We start from the raw sequence: 7295 nt of genomic DNA, 5'->3' as shown, positions 1-7295 counted from the left end.
CTTACTCGATTTGCAAAGCGCAAACCGGTCAAAAAGGAGAAGATACACTAATCCTCATTTAATATGTTAAATTACACACATTTCGGTTGATTAGGTAAAACATAAATTAAGCATGTAGTTGCAAATAAACATGCATACAGACCAGTGTTGTATAGTAACGAAGTAAAAATACTTCACTACTTTACTTAAGTATATTTTGGAGTACTTCATACTTTCCTGGAGTATGAAAATTTTTGATGACTTTCACTTTTACTTCACTATATTTCCGAACTTAATTGCGTACTTTTACTCCGATACATTTTCAATGTGTGGTTTAGTTACTCGTTACAAAAAAGCGAGAGAGAGAAACGCAAGTGTTTTGACCCCACCTACTGATTAGCAAGTAGCAAGTAGGCTACCGAACAAAGTCCGTAGCCTGCTTGCCTGGGCTTGTTCATCACCACCAATAGGATACTTCTTCTTCTTCTTCTTTTCTATTATGGCGGATCACAAGCAACTTTAAGGTGCATACCGCCACCTACTGTACATGAGTGTGTAGAAGCATTACTTCATATCTATTAAATTCTACTTTTTAATTTTGTATTCTTAAGATAAATAAACAATGCTTTCCTTAATTTGTGAATATCTGTTATGTTTCCTTCATTTCCTAATATACCTTTAAGATTCCATTCATGCCCCATATTTCTAACTATTCTCTTTAATTCTTCCCTTTCGAGTTCATTTGACTTACAGTTCATCAATATGTGTTCTACATTTTCTTTCTCTCCACATCTCTCACATTTATCATTATTTTTCCTCCCTATTTTATAAAGCATGTCATTTAAGTAGGTATGACCTACTCTTAATCTACTAATTATTATTTCTTCTCTTCTGTTTCGTTCATTAATGCTTCGAATTCAAACTGACTTTTGTACTTCATATAATCTTCTTCCTTTCTTATCTTCATTCCACATTTTTTGCCATTTCTTGATTTCTTTACTTTTAATTAGGATACACCTGTTTCGCTTCTCCCATTAAACACAAAGCAAGTCTCGCAATCAGTAGCAGTCACATGGAAATTCTATCTTACAAAAACTCCCCGTCCAACTTGAAGAAACACATCGAGGTAACTTCTTATGAAATGGTTATAATCCTCCTGTTTCAGTAACTATAGCTTGGTCACTAGGCACTACTGTATTGTGAAACGTTGACCATAAATGAACTTTGTTTGGCATTGTTTCAGTTCCACACGTGGTGTATTTAGCTTAGGCCTAATGTTGACTGTAGCAGGCTACCTAGACTCCTCTGTTCAAGGGGGGACAGAAGCCATAGCAATAGCAATTTAGACTAAATTTAACGAATATAGGAAAGGCATGCAAGTTCAAAACCAGGTTTACAGATGCCAATAAGCTGCATTTCCCTCCCAATTCTTTTTTTCTTTTGCATAATGACCAGTTGTGTGCACCACCTACTGACTGTAGGATTGACTGATTCACTGATTTGTGAAGTAGAGTAATCATAACAGCTCTTTTTCTTCATGTTGGCCGCATTTTCTGTACTATTTATTTTTCTCATTTTCAGCACTGACCTTACTTGAAGGGAAAACTTAAGGCTTACAAAAACTTTGTATTTTCTGTCCTGGAGGGTTTACTAAGAAGCTGGTTCAGTTGTAAAGCAGGTTAAGTTAACCTTGTGCTATAGGTAAAGCACCTAATTTTCTTAACTAAATGATGCCTGCAGGTATATCTATTAGCAGGTTTAATTTTGCCTGCACTTGGTTGGGTACATTATTTTAAGTGTATTTGACAAGTTTACCAAAATATAAAAAATGTCATTCAAACTGCATTTGCTTTGTTTTACTTTTTACTTGTACTTTTCATTACATTACTTGAGTACATCCATTTTTACAGTAATTTCCATACTTAAGTACAAGAAGTTTCAAATACTTTAAGACTTTTACTCAAGTAACATTTCAGTCAGTGACTTCGACTTTTACCAAAGTCATATTTTGGAGAGGTACTTGTACTTTTACTTGACTCTGAGATTTCAGTACTTTATACAACACTGATACAGACACGCAAGAAGGGAAAATGTCAATGGGAGCTCATTGGAAACTCTGTGCTCTAGAAAATGATCATTCTTTAGTCTTGCCATTCAAAACTCTTCCATCATGATGAACTCAACGTGCTTGAACTTCAGGTAAAGGAGCATCTCAACAAACTGTAACACCATCCAAATGTCTCGCCGGTAAATAAAATGAAAAATATCAATTTCATCATATCAATTCATTAAATAGAGAGGAATGTATATATCTACAATTTTGTCAAATATGTTAATTATGCTAACAGCTAATGGAAACTCAAAATTCAAGTCCTAAGAAAAAAAACAAAAAAAAAACAATAGAAAGTGATTTTATTTTAATTCCATTCAAAAACCTTTATTTATTCAATTTAGTTGATGAATTATTAAGGAAGCCCAGTTTCCTTTTATAGCTGGCTTTTCTGCATTGTTGGGTCTTGTGTCTCTAATCTTCCTCTTGATAATACCCAATAAATCCTTAATGGTGTTGTGGTGTGAGCAGGTGCCAAGTCCTGCTGCAAAGTGAAATCAGTCCCTATAAAACCCATCAGCAGTGGAGAAGTATAACACTTTTGGCAGGTTGTTTAACAAGGCTGATAGCTATTCATTGACACCATTTTTATCTTACTCATGCCACAAATCCACATTCATGGTTTAAACAAAGGACATTGATGCTTCCTATGTATTGTCTTCACTGCTTTTTGGTAAGATTTTACTGAAACAGCTTCTTGACCACTTTCAAATGATCCACTCGTTGTCTTCATCTGTTCATGCTGTATATTTTTATTTTCTTTTTCTTTTCCTTTCTGTCCTGGCTGAAATATCTCTCAGACATACAGTATCTCAAAATCCATTTTCTGAAAATGGGAGGTAATTTTAATTTAAATGTTTATGTCTTTAATGCTAAACAAATGTCTTCTCAGACTGGAGAAGCTCCGCTTTGTCTTTTTTCTGTCGCCAGAACATTATCCTAGGAAAAAACTGGTTTATTTGTGGAAATCGTATTGAGCTGTCAGTCCTGCCTTTCATTGCCCACTTTTCAGTAGTTTTGTCCTCCTTCACCGACCCACTTGCGTCACTTGCTTGGTGGGGGGGTTTAAATTAAAATCTCCAGACCGCCCCATGCTGGCTTGAAATGCTTTGCTTGTCTTGTACCATCTTTTCCCTCCGTAATCACCACTGACCAACCACCCAGCCTTTTCTCTGTCCTGCATACTGAAAGCATCTTCTTGATTCGTGCATCTCGTGAAGAAACACACATTCTAAGAAGTTTCCCTATTATTTTATAGCCTCTGGATTTTTAAAATTTTTTATTTTAAAATATAATTTGTGATGGGTACAGTTCAAAGCCTTCACTGTTTTTAGAATAAAACAGCCTTCGGTCGTTGATTCGGGCTGTTTGAACATTTTGAAGCAAAGCTATCAAACACCAGCCTGATAAGTTAGAATATTAAAGCAAGCCTGAGTCTGTTTAGCCACAACATCCTCTGTCAGCTAAGCAGTTTGTTCTTTTTGAGTTGTATTTTGTTTCCCAGAGACTCAAGAGGGGAGATGCACCAGGCAACAAAACAGTCTATTATTGACCTCTTACAAACTGTAATCTGCCTGATGTTAACTAAACGATTAAGTGTGGCAAAGATTGAAACTGGAAAAGCCTGTGTGTTTTTTCCCCTTTTTCTAGCCTCGCAGCAAAAGCGTTCAGCTGCTGTAAATGTCAAGGTGTGAAACCAGTTTCAGTCCTATCATTTAACACCACAGAGGTGCTACATGTGATATAGAAGCAGTCCTATCACCACTGCAAAACTGAGAGTCTTTATACATCAAAAAGTCTAAATCAAATCAAGTCTTACTGTTGTACTGTGGTTTTCAACAATGCGCACATCTGTGTGCTTCGCTGTGTCTGATGAATCCTAGATGGGTCATTTCAGAATATATGCCATTCCATCAAGGAAGAAAAAAAATCCATCAATGGAATAACCTGATCTTTCTGTTTATTTAGACAGTCAGCTGAAACGATTAATGTTGCTGATTCTAGACCTGATCACAACAACCCCAGATCTTAGTCCTACCTCCACAGGCTTTCACAGTCGGCACTAGAAGTGATGGGTCCATCACTTCATCCGCTGCTCTATTTACCTTGTTGCCCCCAATCTCTCTGGAAGAGGGCAATTCTGACCCCTCAGACTACGGAATCCAATCTTTATGATCCCTTGCAAATTGCAGCTTTTTTCCCTCACTTTTCAGAGATTAGAGGTTTTCTTCTGACCACACAGATGTTTAGACTCAATCTTTTGACTTCCCTTCACATTGTGAGTGTGGAAATGTTCTTACCTTCACTATTGAACACATCTCTCAGTTCTACTGCAGTTTTTCTTTGGTATAATTTCACCAAACATTAAAGTGATTGTCAGACACAATCATTTTGTTTTTGCCACATTTCTTGCTTAATGCCTTTGCCTCCCCACTTTTCTTCCAGTTTTTAGTCATGTGTTCTCGAGCCGATATTAATGACTTCTGCAGTCTCCTTAGGGTTTTTTTTCTCAGCTTGATGCATGGCAGTGATTTGACCCGTCTTAACATCTTTTGCTTGACCACTAATGTGGTTGTTTAGAAATAAGAAGCTCATATCAGCAGTTGGGGTAAAAACGTGTTGGTAGCTGGAAGATAGTAGTAATAGGAAGCTCGTACCTATTTGCTTAATTAAATCCAGGTAGTGACAGTGTAGTGGCAATGTGTATTGCTTTGGATTTTTTTTTAACTCTTTTTCTGACTGATTCTTTTACAAAATTGAATCATTTTCATCCTGTTTAAATCTAAAGATTAAAATAGCTTTTTTATTGTTTTATATGTTTTCCTTTTGTGAATTGTTTCTCAGTTGAGTTGCACAGAACATATCTGAAATTTTATACAGAGAAAAACATTAAAGTGATTTACCTCTCTCAAAAACTTGCATTTTAAAAATGTGCGTGTTTTTTTTAGATTGACTTGATTTATTAGAACACGTTGAAGTCATTTGAGGTCCCTCAGATATTCTTGGAACAGGTAACTAAAAGAACACACAAAATTATGTTTACCTTAAAAACTATTAGTGCTCATGAGAGAAAGAAATATACAAATGCATATTTTGCACTTGAATTAGTTTGCAGCTCTGATATTTTTGTTGGGTTTCTAGAAGGAGTTTGAATTTTAACTTTTATGATCCTCACAAGGAATTTTTATGCCTGAGCCAAAACAAAAGATGGAAGCTAACAGCAGAGTCAGTTTGTTTAACCCTGCAACAAAAGCAGCAAACAATTGCATTTGTTGTTTCGGAACAGTTTGTGAATCACCAAAATATCCTGAGCTTCCAAAACATCGCGCCCAAGTCAAAAAAACAAAAGAAAATCCAGTGTAAACACCAACAAGCACAATCTGCAGAGAATGACTGCATCCTGCATGACGGTGGCCCTGCATTAGTATCTTTCCACCCTGGTTCACACCAGATAAGTGTGGAGCGTGCCGCCTGTGTTCAGGGAGAGCTGCATGTGGTTCCGCTGGTTGGTTCTTCAAGGGTTTTTTTTTTTTTCAGGAGTGACAGGTCTATTCCCTGCTGAATGGGGAGGAATCGTCTCTGTCTGTTACACCTGAGCAGAACCCACGCTGTGCGCTCAGGAAAGTGAGGATTGATACAATTCATGGATTCCTATTTCTATGATGCTGAGCTCTTTGATTAACAGCATCATAGCTCAACTATGTTTGATTTTTATTCATTTTTGCACATCAAGGCCTTTAAAACATATAAAAGATTTTTTTTAACAGTACGATCTCAGGAAAAGCCCCTTCCAGACTACCATTATCTTTTTACGTGCATTGTGTTGCAAGTAGGAGCCTAATGTGTGCCTCCGAGGTTGAAGAGGGAATCGTGCTTGTTATCCGCTAGGAATCATGCAGAGGAAGATCAACTCAGCCTTGGGCTTCCACCAATGGGGAAGACCTCAGCTGACAGCTTATTTTCATCAAATTAAGTGTCTAGGATGAGCCTTATGTTGCCCACAGAGGATTCAGATCTGAGAGCGAGAGGAGAGAGATGTGATAACCGCAGCTGGCAGACCTCCAGCAAGTCAAGATGGAAACTTTCAGCAGAGGATGGAGAACTCCAACGAAGGATTTTCTCTGTCAGGGTTAGGGTTATGTTTTTGTTGTTGTTGTTGTTGTTGTGAATGAAAACAAAAGCCATATTGCTGGTTGATGATGCTGGATCTGTTTTTAGACCATGCACTGAGGCAAGAGCTTTGAAATGAGTCAAGTGTGGAGATGAATGCTTTGTTTTGGTGAAAATGAGAACTAATTTAAAATAAAAAAAGAACATAAAGCAGCCCTGTGTTTCGGACAGCAGCAAGAGGAGCTGAAGGAAGGAATAATTGTGGTGGAAATCCTGCCATGCTGGCTGCTGGGCAGCACAGAGGCTGTGGATTTGGGCAAAGCTAGTAGCCACAGGCTTGTGTCAGAACGGGATTCAGGATGAGCATTGGCTGGCTGCTTGCTGGCTCCAAATCCACGTCCAGCAAAAATATAAATAAATAAACCAAACAAACAAATAATGGGAGCCCAAACCACACAAACAGAAAGTGGTGGGGGAAGAAGGAACTACTTAAGATTCAAAGAACATAATGAATTTCTATCATCTTGTGACAGTGTTGAGTAGATCTGCTTCTCCCACATTGTAATGATATTCATACCATTTTTTAAAATAAACAAGCTGAAACAATATTCATTGTACGCAACAAATGCAATCTATAAAAGCAGCGATGCAGAAGGAAGTTTTGAAGGTCTTATTACAAACACCTGCACCAAAATAAAGCAGCCAAGCATTTAGTTTGGATTATTGATTACTGTTATAATTGGGTGAATGTCCCTTTGGATTCAGAAACTATCAGATCATAAAGACAGCTTGATGTAATAAAAATGATCTCCCAGCATAGACAAAGAAAAAGATTTTGATTCTTTATGTCTTACTGGTGATTTAGAGGAGAATTAAATTAAGCCACTGATATTCAGCCAACAGTTTACATTCACTCACGAGTATAAATGCCATATTACTTTTGAAATCTTGAAGATAAATTAAAACTTTTCTTCTTTCAGGATGATGATTATACAACAGGCAAATCTGATTGTTAAATATAAGAACAGGATGGATATATTTGAATTTATTGTGAATTTTCTGTAATCCATACACAATTATATTTACAGACTTAAAT

The sequence above is a fragment of the Xiphophorus hellerii genome, chromosome 8 (assembly GCF_003331165.1).
Source record: "Xiphophorus hellerii strain 12219 chromosome 8, Xiphophorus_hellerii-4.1, whole genome shotgun sequence".
NCBI classification, from domain to species: domain Eukaryota; kingdom Metazoa; phylum Chordata; class Actinopteri; order Cyprinodontiformes; family Poeciliidae; genus Xiphophorus; species Xiphophorus hellerii.
Note: the sequence above shows the minus strand (reverse complement) of the source record.